General features: G+C 36.5%; 1 non-coding gene across 1 annotated transcript; it reads right to left on the reverse strand.

Moving 5' to 3' along the window:
* Positions 1–9,955: 9,955 nt before the first annotated feature.
* Positions 9,956–10,062, reverse strand: LOC124886830. Its single transcript, XR_007044237.1, has one exon. It is a non-coding gene; the product is annotated as a small nucleolar RNA R71 (small nucleolar RNA).
* Between the last annotated feature and the right edge of the window lie 7,411 nt (positions 10,063–17,473).

The following is a 17,473-nucleotide window of genomic DNA, read 5'->3' on the forward strand; positions in this document are numbered from 1 at the left end:
TATCCAAAGAAAAAGCCTAAAATATTACATCAAAAGTCGTAACACCAATACCCTCAAATTAAGGAAATTGGTTGTTCTCATGCAACTCAGCACCAAATTACAAATATGAACAACATAATGAAAGGAATTTGCTACAGAACAAGTTTTCACACAACCATTCATTTGTCATCTAAATCATATGGTTTAACATTTCAGAGTCCATAACCGGCATTGTTTCTAATTGAATTTATCTATATAAATATCGATACAAGAATCTGTAGAAATCAGCCAAATTAAGTGTAACTCAGTTTTCCCTCATAGTCAAGGAGATCCACCATTCAAAATATTTTGTGGATACAAATCGAAACCCTCTCACTCATCAAAGAAGCTACTAACATAGCATATGTACCCATAGGCTTGCCTTTATCATCCAACACCCCCTTTATAGCGGAGTTACAAGATCAAACAGGTCTTTCTTGGTTAGTAATAAGGAATCCAGCTAGGTTAGGAAAGAATTTTGGGTAAAAGTGATAAGAACTAGGCTTTAAATCTCTTAGCCTTCAAATTCTTCTTACCAAGGCCATTACTTTTCTAGCTCACTTACCATTTTTTCATTCATTTATTCTTTACCACTGTAAACACAATTTTTTTTAAAATACAAACAAGTATCAGCCACCCTCAACTTAGGTTGATGCCATAAGTCAAGGTGCGCATTGTCTTAACTTTACTAAGGCCAAATGCTCTACTTTAAATTCTAGACAAACTGTCCATTAAGCAGTTAACATCCCCATAATATCCACCCTCAACTTAGGTGTTTTACCTAATTTTAGGTACACATTGCCTATTACTAGGCCAGGGTCAGAGCTAGGAGTCAACAGCTAAAAGAGAGTTAACTAGAATACTTAGTGACGAAGAAAGATTTATAAAGGCTCAAAGAAAGGTTCAAACATGGAAAATTATTTTTAGTGGGGTTAATTTTTGGCTAAGTAGACTAAAAACATAAGGTGGCCTACCATCACTTCTCATCCCATCAACTACAGAAAACATTAATTGAACCAGGCAAGTTCTAGGTACTATACTATGTAAGAACTAATACAAAATACTCATACACACAGTGGAAAATGAGTCACACTAATTGTACTATTCTTATAATGTGCATCACATGTCATGTGAATTTACATATTAATGCCAACTACAGATTCACTAATAGTTAATAACATATCCTAGGAAAAGTAAATAGTCAAATGGAAATAGTCATAACTTGATGCCAACATCATTCATCATCTATATTTACAATAAGATGCTAACACAGACAACACTTTTATTTCATGGACCAACATCAGCAACATAACAAGACTTAAAATGATAAAAATGTAAATCTGAAATTAAACCTAGTCATATGACATAATCCTAGACATGATGATTCTTCTAAGTCGGACATGGTAGGGTTAAGAATATCGGCAAAACAACCCCCCATGATGCAAGCTCATCTCACCCCCATATAAAATTATAATTTATCCTCAATGCATATAATTTGAGTACAAACGAGGGGAAATACTTATAGTGCCTCATATTCATCTGAGGTATCTGTGACGTGCGGTGAAGCTGTAGTGTGCTCACCAGGTGCAATGTTGACCCCCATGGTAATGGGAGTGCTCACAATCTCTTCCTCAGGAATCAGAAGTACAACATCTCTGGCTGGGTGTACAACTTGCCTCCTAACTGGGGCAGAACTGGTAAATACTCTAGCTACTTTGTCCTCTACTTTATTCCTTCTTCTCTCCTCATCTTTCCTTGATTTTCTTTTTGATTTCTTTATCTCATGTTGCTCTCGCTCCTATGGTTACATGGCTTTGAGTCTCTTTATTTTAGCAGTTTTCCATGCAATTTTTTCATCGGTCTCCACTACCTTTTTACCCTTTTATTTGATTAGTTGCCCGATTAAATCAACACGACCTTTGTCTTCATCGCTTGCAACCTGGAATGGATCAAAAATGTCCTGTTGTGGCTGTTGATTCATCCTATCTACATCTACCTGGATTTACTTAACCTTCTCAATTAATTTTGCAAAACCTAGAATGGACATGGCATCCAACTTTTTGTTGATTCACTCTTCCATTTTGTCCATTATTAGCTGGATGTTCCTGAAAGAATGTATCACTTCCTATACTATTCTTTCAATAAAGGGTTTGAAATTTGACCACCATATAGATAACTGCTTTTCAATCCTTTTTTATGCCCGGTATACCTTTGTAAAGTTCTACTGGTTCAGCCTGTATTCTAAATTTTAGGGCAAAATTAATGTAGAATCTGCAGTCCCACCCATAGGTATCAAAGCTGAACCTACATAGGTGGTAGAAGGCATGTACGTAGTAAGAGGTTATGGCATACCAGAAGGAACCTCAGATGATTGAAGAATTGGCATCGACTGAGTTTGTTGAGCTAGGGGCCTATTGACTCGCATATCAAACTTTGAGTCGTCCCTTTTCTTTTCTATATCCTTCCTATGCACTTCTCGAACCTTATTATCAAGTCCACTAATGAAAGAAACATTTTCTTTCTTATATACCTCAGTGATAAGATATGGAAATAGAAGTGCTGTCATGGTCTTGGGAGCTCAGAAGAACAACTCATCAGCAATAAGGTGGTCGAAATCTACTGTTAATCCCTCGATCAATGGAACAATGATTATGGATCTAGTGATCTCTAAGAAGTCATCACATCCTATTGATATCAGCCTCAATCTCATAATTTCCCACCAGAACTTGGCCCTAAAGCTCAGGGATGACTTAGATATCCATTCATGTGGGTTGTGCAACCAAAAAGGCTCTCATTCATCTACCAATACTCTGGCCAGCCATGGACTTTGAGTCTTTGCTGTGAACAGTTGATGTACTAATTTTTGGATTGCACCCGGTATATTATATTTTGTCCAGAACAAGAATCTGTTCAATATGTGATCTGAGATATCTATATCAACTCCGCAAATAAAAACTGTATCCATCTTTTTCATGTTAGTTGTTGACACGCCCGGGGAATGGTTCTTCTCCAATAATGACAAGTAAGTGGTAAAAAAACTCATGTACCAAGTTGGGTTGATAGGATCCGAGTGGCCTGCTCATCCATGGCAGCTCATATTCGTTGAATCGAGAAGTTCTGGGTAATCATGCAAGGTTGTTTTCATAATTTTATACTCCCAAAAAATAGGTCTATTTGCTTCCAACCTATCTGTTGGTTCGAGCCCTTTGTAGAAATCCCGAGCCCCATCGACCTGCCATCTGATACCCTCTCATAGTTGTGGGTCTTTGCACCAAACCATATTTAGGTCCTCCTATTCTGGATCCTCTCCTTGGATAGAGTTAGGTACTTCAATCTATTCCTCAACTGGTGTTGAACTTGATCTACTGCTTCTGCTTTCACCTTTCTTTTCAAACTGGGGGATCAAGAAATCACCTGACGATTACGTCGGGTGTTGCATATCGGTGCATCTGAACTTTTGGATGGGCCTTGCCTGACACTTTGGCCTACAAACCTGCCCCTAGTAGGTGCTATTTGTTGGCAATAGTACCTGAAAGTGCAGCATTTCTCTGCTTGCAAAATCAAATGACAAGAAAGAAAATTTTCCAATCGGCAACGAATAAGGAGACAGTCCGTCGGGTCTGCGACAGTCAGTCAACCCCAACCATTTGGGTCATTCAAGTAATCACATTTCTGAGAAAGTTCTGACAGCTTCATGTGATAGATCTTTGGATGTCTGACGGTCCGTTGGTCAAGCCTTCACCTTTATTTTTCAAATTCAAGCCTCATTTTAGCATTTTTTCAAACACCTTGCATACACTTCATTTAAGGACGGTTTTTATGGCTTAATTATTAATAATACATCACCATATTTTAATATTTTTGGTCCATGGGTTACTCAGACTTCCCCCAGGACAGTGTATGCTAGGTTTCAACTCAAATCATTACCACATATTACCAAAAGTAGAAGAGAATTGGTTCACTTGATTGTATTCACCTATGTTATTGCTCATCTTGTTGAAGAAAAATAGGGATTGAAAGGAAATTCATACCTTTTTATTGCAGTATTAGGTCACTTCACTGACTTTGCATAATGAATTCCTAACAATAGATGATTATTTATTTTATTGAAAAGAACTTAGCTGGCTTGTGATGAACAAAGAAAAATGAGAAATTGACTTCAAGTAGCTGGGAAAGGGAAGATTGAGAGTTATAAGAGAGAATGAAATGGTTCAGGTGCATTGAATAGTTAGGGAGTTACTTAACCGCTTTAAATGATCATTTAAACCCACTTGATTTGGATAAGAATAAAAAATTCAGCTATTTAAATTAATTCGACCCGACCAGCTCAAATACGGTTTTATGTGATAGTTCAAGCGATGGTCTATCGCATGTTCGATGTTCTCTCGGTCAATCCCATCATACTTTTCCAATGAACTTACGTCAAGACATACTGGCAAAGGTTGAAAAAATAGTCCGTTAAATGTGCTACAGTCCATCGATCAACCCATCGCTACTCTTCTAGTAATTTGGTTTCTACACTTTGTTGTGATGGTTACCACGATGGTTCATTGAGTCACCGATAGTCTATTGGGTTACCCGTCGGTCACCCCAAACTTTCTCAATTTTTGTTTTTTAGCACTGTCAGACCTGCACACTTACACAAACCCTTCATCTTGTACAAAATAACAAAATAAACACCAAAATAACTTCAACTTATGCTATACAATAACACACTATGGGTTGCCTCCCACTAGCGCCTGATTGATCATCGCGACATGACTCAGCTATCTCGATTACTCAGACTTCATTAAGATAGATAGTATCAATACTTCTTATTGAGTCCATTACACTGATGTATAGTTTGACTCATTGCCCACTGACTTTCAAGACACTTCCATCTTCATTTTGAAGTTCGACTACTCTAGATGAGTAGACTTGGTTAACTTTAAACAGGCTAGACCATTTTGTCTTAAGTTTACCAAAAAATAACTTCATTCTAGAGTTAAAGAGGAGTACCTAATCGCACTTCTGAAAGTCTCAGTTTTCAATCCTTCAATCACGGTACTTCTTTATCTTCTCTTTGTATAGATCTGCTCTTTCATAAACCCCGAGACAGAATTCACGTATCTCATTCAATTTCCCTAATCTTAGTTTTGTTGCTTTATTCCAGTCTAAGTTTAGCCTCCTAAGTGCCTACGACGCCTTATGCTCCAATTCAACTAGTAAATAAGATGCCTAACCATAAACTAGTTAGTATGGTAACATACCAATAGGCATTTTGAATGATGTTTTATATGCCCAAAGAGAATCATCTATCTTTTGAGACCAGTCTTGCCTACTGGTATTTACGGTTTTAGCACAAATGACTTTGATCCCTTTGCTCAAAACCTACACTTGTCCACTAGTTTATGGATGATATGGAGTTGCCACCTTAGATTGTTTTACCCCGTATTTAGCTAATGCAACCCAAAATACTCTATTGCAAAAGTGAGATCCACCGTCACTTATAATGGTGTGTAGCACCCCAAATTGAGAAAAAATATTTCTCTTATGGAATACAATGACTCTTCCCTTTATTTTTAGCTAGAGCCACTGCTTCTACCCATTTAGATACATAGTCTACAATAACTAAGATATATTTCAACCCATAGGAACTGGCGAAGGATCCCATCAAATCAATACCCCAGACATCAAACAATTCAACCTCTAACATTTTTTACATAGGCATCTCATGATGTTTCAAAATTGACCCTTTCCTCTGACACTGGTGGCACCTTTTCACATATTCATATGCATCCTTTAACATGGTCTGCCAATAATATCCAAACTATAGCACTTTTTTTGCGGTGTGATCACCAGCGTCGACTGGAGAAGCATGACATGTTTCAAAAATATTCAACACATAAATTTCTAGGACTCATCTTCTGATAGTATTATCAGCTTACCTCCTGAATAGATATGGCTCATCCTAGAAGTAACTTTAGGCATCGTGGGAGAATTTCTTTCTTTGTTGAAAAGAAATATTTTCCAGAATTACCTTGCTCACTACATAGTTTGCGAAATTAGTGTACCATGGTATTTTATCCATAATAGAAACTAAGATTTCCTCATCCGAAAATGCATCATTGATCTCAATTTAATCGTTAACTGCTTTCTCACCTTCCAACCTAGATAGATGATCCACGACTAGATTTTCATAACCTTTCCTGTCTTTGACTTTAAAGTAAAATTCTTAAAGGATGCGTGGTCAGTGTGGATCACCACCTTGGTTTCTAGAAAATAGCTCAGAACTTCTCAAAAGCATATACTACAACAAGAAGTTCATGTTATGTGATGGTGTAGTTCTTTTGAGCTCCATTCAGTGCTTTACTGGCATAATAGATTGGGTGAAACTATTTTTCTTTCTTCTCTCCCAGCACAGCTCCAAGGGCAACACCACTTGCATCACACATGATCTCAAAAAATTTTAACTAATCCGGTGCAACAATAATAGGAGCATCAACCAACTTTCCTATAAGGCATTTAAATTCCTTCAAGCAATCATAATCAAAAGAAAATTTGACTTCCTTCTCCAAAATTTTTCTAAGGGGGTTTACAATCTTTGAGAAGTCCTTTATAAACCTCCTATAGAAGATAGCATGACCAAGGAAACTATGCACCCCCTTCACTAAAATAAGAGGTAGAAGCTTCTCTATAACCTCAACTTTAGCTTGATCAACTTTAATCCGCTTTTGCTGAAATTTTGTGTCTGAGAACAATGCCCTCCTTCACCATGAAGTGGCATTTCTCCCAATTAAGCATAATATTGAACTCCTTACACCGCTGTAAGGCCCTACTCAAAATTACCAAGCATAGCTCAAATAAACCTCCTACCATAGAAAAATCATCCATAAACACCTCCAAGGTGTCTTCAACCATATCTGTGAAAATAGACATCATGCACCGTGGAAAGGTAGCGGGTGCATTACACAATCTAAACAACATCCTCCTAAATTAAAAAGTTCTATATGGGCAGGTGAATGTCATTTTCTCCTAATTTTCCTGATCCTTCGGGGTTAAATAGAAAAAGAGGGTGAAAAATAAAAGAATGGGGCGTTAAAAAATGATGTAATTGATAGTTGTTGTATTAAAGTGCTTAGGTGCCATAGTCGCTATTTCCTAAATAGAACCTACCCGCCCCCTAGCCTTCATTGCAACCCAAAAATACCTAGTGATGCTCCATACAAAAATCCAACTATTAGTGGAGTAGTGCACTAAGGGAAAGCTTATGGTTTATTTAGTAGCGTGTATGAATTCTTTGTTGAGAGAGAGAGAAAGAAAATTGATTTTGATATTCCCCTTATTTGTGCATTGATATTATTATGAGTTAAGTATGGGGAAGCTTTCTTTATGAGAGGATGCATGCGGATGAAAGTTGGGTAATTTGTTGTGTTTATGTATTGAGTACTTAAATTGTGTTCGCCGACACATTGGAAATTCATAGTTGAGATAGAAAATTTTGAAATAACAAGTCCCATGTGCTAAAACTAGTATGACATGTTTGTGTGCGAATACAATATTACAAATTGTAAGTGCCCATTGCAACATAACTTTGAGATTGTTGTCTTAAGAGGAAGTGATTATACTTTTAGATGAAATTGTTCAAGGACGAACAAGGTTTTAAGTATGGGGTGGTGATCTAGGGCATATTTATATGCTCAAAGCACCAATATGCACCCAGATTTGGACTAGTTTTGAGAACTTTTATATTAATTCTTAAGTATATTTCATCTTTAATTCCGTTTCGTGCCTAATGGATATGATTAGTGATTTCAGGCTAAAATCTTTAATAATTGGACAAAATTAGATATAGTGGTAATATGGAATGATCGAAGGAATAAAAGGTATTGAAATATAGCTCTAAAAGGTAAGATGAAAGTCAAAAATTACCATTTGCATAAACTCTGCATAGCACAGACCAATAAAATGGCGTTGGTCAAATTCCAGTAGGGAAGCACGATTATGGAACATCACGGAGAGGCTAAAATTCCCATTTAGAAAAATTTAGTGTGGCTTTCTATTATGGCGCATTGGGGAGAAGAAGGAAGTCACAGTTGTCACTTTTCAGTGTATGTTTCATGATTTTACCACATCGCGGAGCAGGCCCGATTGGCAGATTATGTGTCTTGGAAGTTTAGTGTGTTGTGGAGGAAGGATATTACATAATTGTCTAAATCCAGTGGCTCAACTCTATAGTGAAGCATCGCTATCAGGGTGTATTTCATAATTTCACTGAATATTGACTTCCGCGATTGCCCAGATTTTGATAGGAAATGGCATTAGAGGCCATGGCGCAATGCACTGTCTGGTAAAATCGGGAAGATTTTTTTTATTTTGTCTCAGCTATAAAAGGAAAAATCCAAGATAATTTGGATACTTTTGGCAAGATGAGAAGCGATGGAAAAGCACAAAGTTTTGTCTTTTAGTGTTCTTAGACATTTTTTTCAACTTCTTTAATTCAAGATTAATTCTTGGTATGATTAATTACTTATTCTTTATGTTGAATTCAAACATGAGTGGCTAAATACCCTAATTCTGGGGTTGAGGCCAAGGACATGATTACTTTTTGATATTCTTTATATTAATTTATTTTTGTATTATCATCTTGGTTATTCTTAATTTCTTGAGCTTACTATTTTAATGCTTGTCCGCCATTCGAATAAATTTATATTTCTATGTGAATCCGGGAGGAGAATCATAGATTAGAATGAGAAAATTAAGGAGCAAGGTTCTTACCCATTTATAAAATAAAGGGTTTGAATTAGAATCTAGGATAGGGATATACCTAGAAGCCTTGTTTGGTTCAATTGCAAGAATATTACTTAATGAATCTAGAAGAATTGTTGTATTCTATGGGAGTTGTAGCTACAATATTCAATAAATAGAAGATTTGAGGTTGGGTGACAAAAATCATAGCTTAAACCTTGCAAACCAACAACCCAATAACCAATTAGACTGCTATAAGAATAGAGATTTGTATGATTGTTCGGAAAGCCTCAACCCTGGAATTCTAAACATTATTATTTACAACCATTGCTTGCTTCGCTCTAGTCACTAATTGTTATTTTTTAATTAATAATTTGCATTTGCATTCTCAATTTCGTAATAGTCTTTACACGCTACAACACTTATTACTCTTTGTCTAAAACTAAAAGTTTGTTTAATTTCTAATTGCTTAGTCCTCATGAGCATGATATCTGGTTGTCTAAATCACTATATTACGTGTACGATCACGTGCACTTGTGTGTGTGTGTCTGAGTCGCAATAAGTGTTTGGTGCCATTGTCGGGGACTATTATAATTAGTAAATTGCTAAATTTTTTGGTTTTTGATATTAAGTTTAAGCGTTAACAATTTGATCTTAGAGGATGAATTTTTATAGGATTGGCTGAATCCAGAACTGGCAAGAGATAAAGAGTTGGTAGACCCTTTTGCAGAACCAGAATAGATCTTTCAACAAAGATGAAGACTGGTTGAACAAAGAAATGAACTGGCTGATCCAAATCTGGGAAATGTTCCACCTCTTTTTATTCTTGTTATTCTAGTTTTTCTTGCTCGACATGTTCTCGAGGTGGCAATCCCACTTACGAATCATGTGACAAACATTATTCAAACGCCCAAACTAGGTGGTTAATTTGAAATGAAGCAGAATATGGTGAAATTTCTTGATTTAGTGGGGAAATTTCATGGCCTTTCACATGAAGATCCATAGCAACACATACAGACTTTCCTGGAAATAAGCAATACTTATATTCCTAGGGGTGAGTTCTGATTATATCAGATTGACACTCTTTTATTTCTCCCTAATGGGGGAATTAAAAAGGTGGTTACATGTTGAACCACGACTCTCCATCACTTCATGGGAAGATCTAGCTCAAAAGTTCTTTATCTGATTCTTTCCATCTGGAAACACTGCACGCTTGAGGAGCAAGATCTTGAGTTTTAGAAAGAAACACGGAGAGAATCTCCACCAAGCTTGGGAGATATTTAAGGGTATGCTCAGAAATTTCCCTCACCATCATCAGTCAAATGATGTTCTTGTGCATATTTTTATTGAGGGATTGGAACCAAATACAAAGATTCTCTTAGATTCAACATTAGGTGGACAGGCTTTTGAGAATACATATGAAGAATTATTCACACTGCTAAATTTGATTTCACAAGGGAACCTTGACTAGCATGAAGATTTGAGTACTCCTAGAAATATTGCAGGGGTATTAGAGATAGACCAGTTCACCGTATTATAGGCACAGATCACATCTATGCAAAATCATATGATTACTTAACTTAATAACATAAATTTGGGTGTTACACAACCAGCAGCCACAATAAATGTAGTCCAACAGGTGAATTCTTGGTGTGAGGTATGTGGAAGTAGTGTACACATACTAGATACATGTTCTGTTAATCCAGATTCTATCTAACTATGTGGGAAATGTGAATCAGTAGGGACAACAAAATTTTGGTAATACGTATAACCCCAACTAGAGAAACCATCCTAATTTCTCATGGGGTGGAAATCAGGCACAGAATGCAAATTCGTTCAAGCGATCAGTGCAACCAAGTCAATAGTTAGCTTAGAACAATCAAGCTACCGGTCAAACCATTAATATATTAGATTTAATAAAGTATTTTATGGCTCAACAAGCACAGTTTGCAGCAGAAGTAAAGACTCAACAGGAACAGTTTGCAGTAGAATTGAAGAGTCAACAATTTCTTACGAGAAATCTAGAGTTGCAGTTGGGTCAAAATACAGGTGCACTGAATATAAGACCTAAAGGAGCATTACCTTTTAATACAGAGACAAATCCCAAGTAGATAAATATGTTAACAACAAGGAGTGCGCTACAAACTAAGGAGACAGTTTAGGAGCAGGTTAGTCCCATAATCAAACATAAGGGTGTTAAAGACAATGAAGAGAATGAAGTCAAGGAAAAAGTAGAAAATGAAGAAATTCATGTGGATAAGAAGATTCTTCCCTTACTCTTTCATTAAAGAGCAAGTATGCATCAAGAGGAAGTAAGTTACAAGAAGTTCTTAGATATTCTGAAGCAGGTTCAAGTGAATCTTCCTCTTGTTGATATTCTGTAAAGTATGCCAAAATATGTAAAATACTTGAAGGACATATATGCGGATGTGAACCGGTTGACTGAGTATTCTACAATTGTACTTACATAAGAGTGCACGTCTAAGATTGAAAACAAATTGCCCATAAAGATTAGGGATCCAGATGCTGTCACCTTGTAGATTACCATTGGACAAACCATTAGTACATTGGAATTTTGTGACTTGCGAGCTAGCATAAATAAGGTGCCCACATTGAGGTACCAAAAGATGGGTCATGGGAGTCCCAAACCCACTACTATTATTTTGCAGTTGGTGGATCGATCACTTTCTAGGCTGGATAGTATTATTGAAGATTTGTTGGTGCAAGTAGGATCTTTAATATTTCAGGTGGATTTTGTAGGTCTTGACTTTGAGACTAATCCTATGGTTCTATTTAATTTGGGATAACCCTTCTTAGCAATAGGACAGTCACTAATTAATGTACTAGCTGGGAAAATAACAATGCGAGTGCATGATAAAGTAGAAGTATTTGATGTGTACAAGGCACTGAAACTACCAGCTATATATAAGGAGTTGTCATCTATATTGGTTATTGACCTTGCTTTGGAATGGCTGTTGTTGTTGTCTGATGATCTATTAGAGCGAGCTTCGATGGGTCATGAATTGTATAGAGATATGGAAGCATTAGAATTGGTCCAGGTTATTAATTTGGCATTAATTGAGACAAAGAAAGTCCCTTCCGAGCCATCGAATAGGCCAATTGATCCATCACCCGAAGCCTCAGTTGAAGAAGATCCTCAACTAGAACTTAAGGTTCTTCCTCCTTATTTACAATATGTTTTTCTAGGTTGTCAAGATACTTTGCCTATTATTTTGTCTGTGGTATTATCGAATATACAGGTAAAGGAAGGCATAGCAGTTCTAAAGAGGAGAATAAAGGCTATTGGTTAGCAAATGTCCAATATTATAGGAATCAATCAAGCATTTTGAATGGATAACATCTACATGGAAGAGGGTTACAAACTGTCCGTGCAGTAATAAAGAAGGTTGAATCCTGTGATGAAGAAGGTGGTCAGAAAAGAAGTGATTAAGTGGTTAGATAGTGGTATTTTCTTCCCAATTTCTGCTAGCAAATAGGTTAGTCCAGTGCACTGTGTACCGAAAAAAGGAGGGATAACCGTGGTAACTAATGATGATAATAAGTTGATCCCCACATGCATGGTGACCAGTCTGAGGATCTATATTGACTATCAGATGTTGAATTAAGCGACTTGTAAAGATCACTATCCTATTTTTTTCATTGACCAAATACTAGACAAATTGGCGAAACAAGAGTATTATTGTTTTTTGGATGGGTACTCCGGCTATAATCAAATTATTACAACACCAAAAAACTAGGAGAAGACTACTTTCACTTGTCCCTACGGCACATATGTGTTCAGATGCATCCCCTTCGGCCTATGCAATGCACCTGCTATATTTTAGAGATATATGATGGTGATATTCTCCAACATAGTTTAAGAATTTGTGGAGGTATTCATGGGTGATTTCTCTATGTATGGTAATTCTTTTGAAAAGTGCTTGCAGAATCTTGATAGAGTCCTGGCTCGATTCGAAGAGACAAACTTGGTACTAAATTGGGAAAAGTACCACATTATGGTTAAGGAAGGAATTGTCCTAGGCCTTAAAGTTTCATGTAAAGGACTCAAAGTAGATAACGAAAAGGTTGAAGTGATTGAAAAGTTGCCACATCCAGCAACAGTCAAAGGAGTGGTAACCTTTTTTGGTCATGCAGGTTTCTACAGGTGGTTCATTTAAGATTTCTAAAAGATTACAAGCCCTAAGTGCAAATTATTGGAGAAAGTGGCCAAGTTTGAGTTCGGGGCTGATTGCCAACAAGCCTTTAAAAATTTAAAGAAGAAGTTGACTGAAGCACCTATTCTTATCATACTACATAGGGAGTTACTATTTGAGCTGATTTATGATGCTAGTGACGTTGTTGTAGTAGCGGTTTTGGGTCATAAAAGAGATAAGCTATTTTGTTTGATCTACTATGCTAGCAAATTGTTGAATGATTCTTAAGTTAGTTATACGGTTACAGATAAAGAGATGTTGGCAGTGGTGTACGCATTCAACAAGTTTATATCTTACTTAGTTGGCACTAAGGTCATTTTTCATACTGACCATGCTGCCATTAAGTATCTTGTGAACAAGAAGGATGCAAAACGTCGACTGATTCGATAGATTCTGCTACTACAAGATTATGATCCTGAGGTTCGAGATAAAAAAGGAGATGTAAATCAAGTTGCTGACCACTTGTCACAGCTGGAAAGTCAAAACCATATTGTTGATGACTCTCTTAGTATTAAGGAAGAGTTTCATGAAGAAAAGTTGTTCTCTTTAGATGCAGTTTAGTTCCTATCGTATGCTGATATTTTGAATTTCATAGCTTGTGAGGTGTACCCACCTAACGCCACCACACAACAAAGAAAGAAATTGCTTCATTATTTATGTGTCTATATTTTGGATGAACCATATCTCTTCAAGAAGGGTCTACATAAAGTTATTCGTACGTATATCGCAGAGGCTAAATTTTCAAAGGTGCTTTAAGATTTCCACTTATCTCCTTATAGTGGAATTCATGCGGGTAAAAGAACTACAAAAAAAGTTTTGCAGTCTAGTTTTTTTAGCCTATGTTCTTCAGGGATGCAATTGCATTTGTGAAGATTTGTGATCAATGTGAATGGTTGGGTACCATATTGAGATTTCATGAGATTCCCCTCAACAATAATCTAGAAGTTGAAGTATTTGATATTTTGGGGATTGATTTTATGGGACCATTCCCACCTTCCAATAGAAATTTATACATCCTTGTGGTGGTTGATTATGTCTCTAAATTGGTGAAAGTTGTGGCTTATCTAACTAATGATGCCAGAGTAGTGCTAAAGTTTGTGAAAAAGAACATTTTTTCCAGATTTGGCACTCCAAGAGCTATAATCAGCTATGGAGGTATGCACTTTATTAACACTTATTTCAAGAATATTTTAGCTAAATATGATGTTAGGCATAAGGTGACCACTGTGTATCATCCACAAATGAGTGGGACAAGTTGAGGTGTCCAACCCGGAGATTAAGAAGATACTACAAAATACTGTGAATGGGCAGTGCAAAGATTGGGCTGAGAGGTTAGATGACGCACATTGGGCTTACTGAACAGCTTACAAGACGCCCATTGGGACGTCTTCATATCGCTTGTTTTATGGTAAATCTTTCCATCTTCCTGTGGAACTGGAACATCAAGCATATTTGGTTGTGAAAAAGTTAAATCTTGAGATGAAAGTCGCGGGGGAGAAACGATTATTGCATCTGAATGAGCTTAATGAGTTTAGGCTTTATTCCAATAAAAATGCCAAGCTATATAAGGATAATACAAAAAGATGGAATGATAAATAAATTCAAGAGAGAGTGTTTGAACCCGAACAACTTGTTTTATTGTTCAATTCAAGACTTAAGTTGTTCCCAAGTAAATTGCGATCTAAATGGTCCGGACCTTTTGAGATGGTACGAATGACACCTTATGGAGCTATGTAGTTGTGGAATAAACACAAAATTGAGAATTTCATGGTGAATGGACAACGTGTAAAGCATTATTGGGTAGACATCCGGATAAATACAAGGAGTCCATCACTTTTGCTGATAAGTAGAACTGAGTTGAGTCATGCCACGACGTAAAATAAGGCGCTATGTGGGAGGCAACCTATATTTATAATTTAATAGGTAGTTTAATTTGTTTTTGTAAAGTGAAAATAATATTAAAAATACAAAAAAATAAGTCGTACCACGAACTAAATTAAGGTTGAGTGGGAGGCAACCCATTTTTTCTAGTAATATTTGGTGTTTTTGTTTGAGATGCAGGGATTTGTAAAGCGGAAATAAGAAGATTATCACATTTGAGGAAAGCAATCATGTTTGCAAAATGATGTGTGTAAGTTAGGGTCTTCCTCAGGTAAGAAAAGGCTTATAGTAGACACAGGATATCGAAAACTCAGAAGTAACGTGACGCAGGGATGGTTGAATTGACAATTGTGAATTTTCAATATGGGTCCATGATCCTGCCGTGTTGCACTAGGCCAGAAAATAAGGGATGTCAATTTCTAGTATATTGACGCGAAACTGTCGTGTCGCGGTATGGAGGAAATTCGAGAAAATTATTCCTATTTTCACCATCATCGTATTGCGAAGTTAGGTTAATTCACAATTGTCAATTTCTAGTCAGGGTCCGTGATTTTCTTGCTTTGCGAAGATGGGTAATTTGACAATTGTCAAATTGCAGTGACCTGGCGCGATATCACCGTATCACATTGTATGGAAAATTGATAATTGTCCAATTCCAGTGGCTCGATGCAATACCACCACGTCGTGGTGGGAGTGAAAATCAGACATAAAATCTTTAAGTAGCCCTAACACGACCCACCCCCTCTATAATTAAAACCTAAAATCTATTCCTTTCACTTTCCCTTCTTTTCCATTGCCTCTAAACCTTTTTAACTAAATTCTCTCTACACTCTCCTAAAGATCTCTATATTTTTCTTAAAAAATTAAGGCATGTGCTTCACATAAATTTTTCTCTAGTTATATTGAGATTTTTGATATTTATGGGAATTATTTGGTTTTGGTTGTCATAATTTTGGTAAACTATAGACTCGTATGCTCCAAGTTTTCTTGAGATTTTTGTGATTCTTCTATCATATTCTTCATAATTTTGTGTGGATTTGATAAATCGTGGAGATGATACTTAAATAAGTCAATTACTGGGTATATCCATGTGCTGATTAGGATATGTTAGTGCTTTGGTGTGTAAGTTGTGAGAAACATATAGCTGCATTAATGTTACCAATTATAGGTATGAATTAATGAGGTTTAGGGAGTAGGGGTAGGTCGATTTGGGTTTTTAGGGTGGAATCTTATTGATTACACTTGACATTTTTATTGTGGATATATATTTTCTGATTTACAAATCATGGGGTAAACTTTACTATATTATTATGGGATTTTCGCTAATTTGAAATGGCATGATGCATACCAATGTGTAATAAACGGGGGGAGAGGGCTGGTTCTTGTATTTTAAAATTGCTTCTAATTTATCTTGCATTGTATCACCTTAATTTTGGGAATGTTTTCATTGTAGTAGATTTAGTTGAATTTTATGTGAATACACCTATATGCGACATGGTTCATCAAAACAGTCATGTTCATAGTCTCTTCCTGAGTAACTAGAATTAAATAGGTGTGAAGATGCTTTGATTTGTGAGAATGACTAATGACTAAAGTTTATAGGTGTTTCTTCTCCTATTTGTTCGGTTATAGCTTAATATTAATTAGAAATTGATTTTATGTATGTAATGCACTTGATAGGATTACCCTTTAGTAGATACAAATGTAGGACTAGGGCTTATAATGAGTGTGAAGAGGCCATGATTATGGTCAACTAAGATGGATTGTCATATGGATAATAGGGTAATGGTTTCATATTAGGTGGTACCACAACACTAATCTAGGTGCCTTTATATGTAAATAAAACAGCAGGTGTAAGTGTATATGTATCATCTTAGTTTTCTTTGGCTTATATGATAGTTGTCACTAAGAGCAATATGATATACTAAAATGTGTTGATAGTGTTACAAAGGGGAAGTCTAAGTACCCTATATTTTGATGGATATGCCCTAGCTAACAACTATGGGGTAGTCATTTACCCCCATTCCATAATCAGTTGAAGCTAGTCTCACTGTTATTTCACCTACTTAATTATTTTTGCATCTATTGTTTGATACAGTTATTATGGAGCCCCAACCAATCAAAGGAAAGGCAAAGGCCGACAGTTTTGCACCAGCAAGTAAATGGAGCAGGCCATCTAAAAGTCAACTGTCTAGGGTACCTCAACCTTCACAACTTCAGTGTGGGTAGGTCCGCAAATTTGGATTCAAAGTTGTTAACAAGGCTGGGAAGTAGTGATACTCCAAGCATATAAATTCCAAATGCATTCCTAAGGTGTTTATTGATCATGCAAGTTTACTGAGGGAATGCCCATCCATGGTACGAAGTATTGAAGAAATAAATATGATTTCATCTCCCATCAGCCTACTGAGTGCAATCTGCACTTAGTTCGTGAGTTTTATGCAAACTAGTACCCAAGTGACCCTAATCATGAGTTGAAGATTCATGGGAAGTTGATTTGTTTCACTACTGTAGATATTAATGAGTTGTTGGGTATACCATAGAAGAACCCAAACTTCTTGAGGTAGTTCATTGTTATTCCCCCGTATGTTCACATCAGGCATCTATTGCGTGGGGTACATTCTTCATCTCGA

The sequence above is a fragment of the Capsicum annuum genome, chromosome 8, assembly GCF_002878395.1.
Source record: "Capsicum annuum cultivar UCD-10X-F1 chromosome 8, UCD10Xv1.1, whole genome shotgun sequence".
NCBI classification, from domain to species: Eukaryota; Viridiplantae; Streptophyta; class Magnoliopsida; order Solanales; family Solanaceae; genus Capsicum; species Capsicum annuum.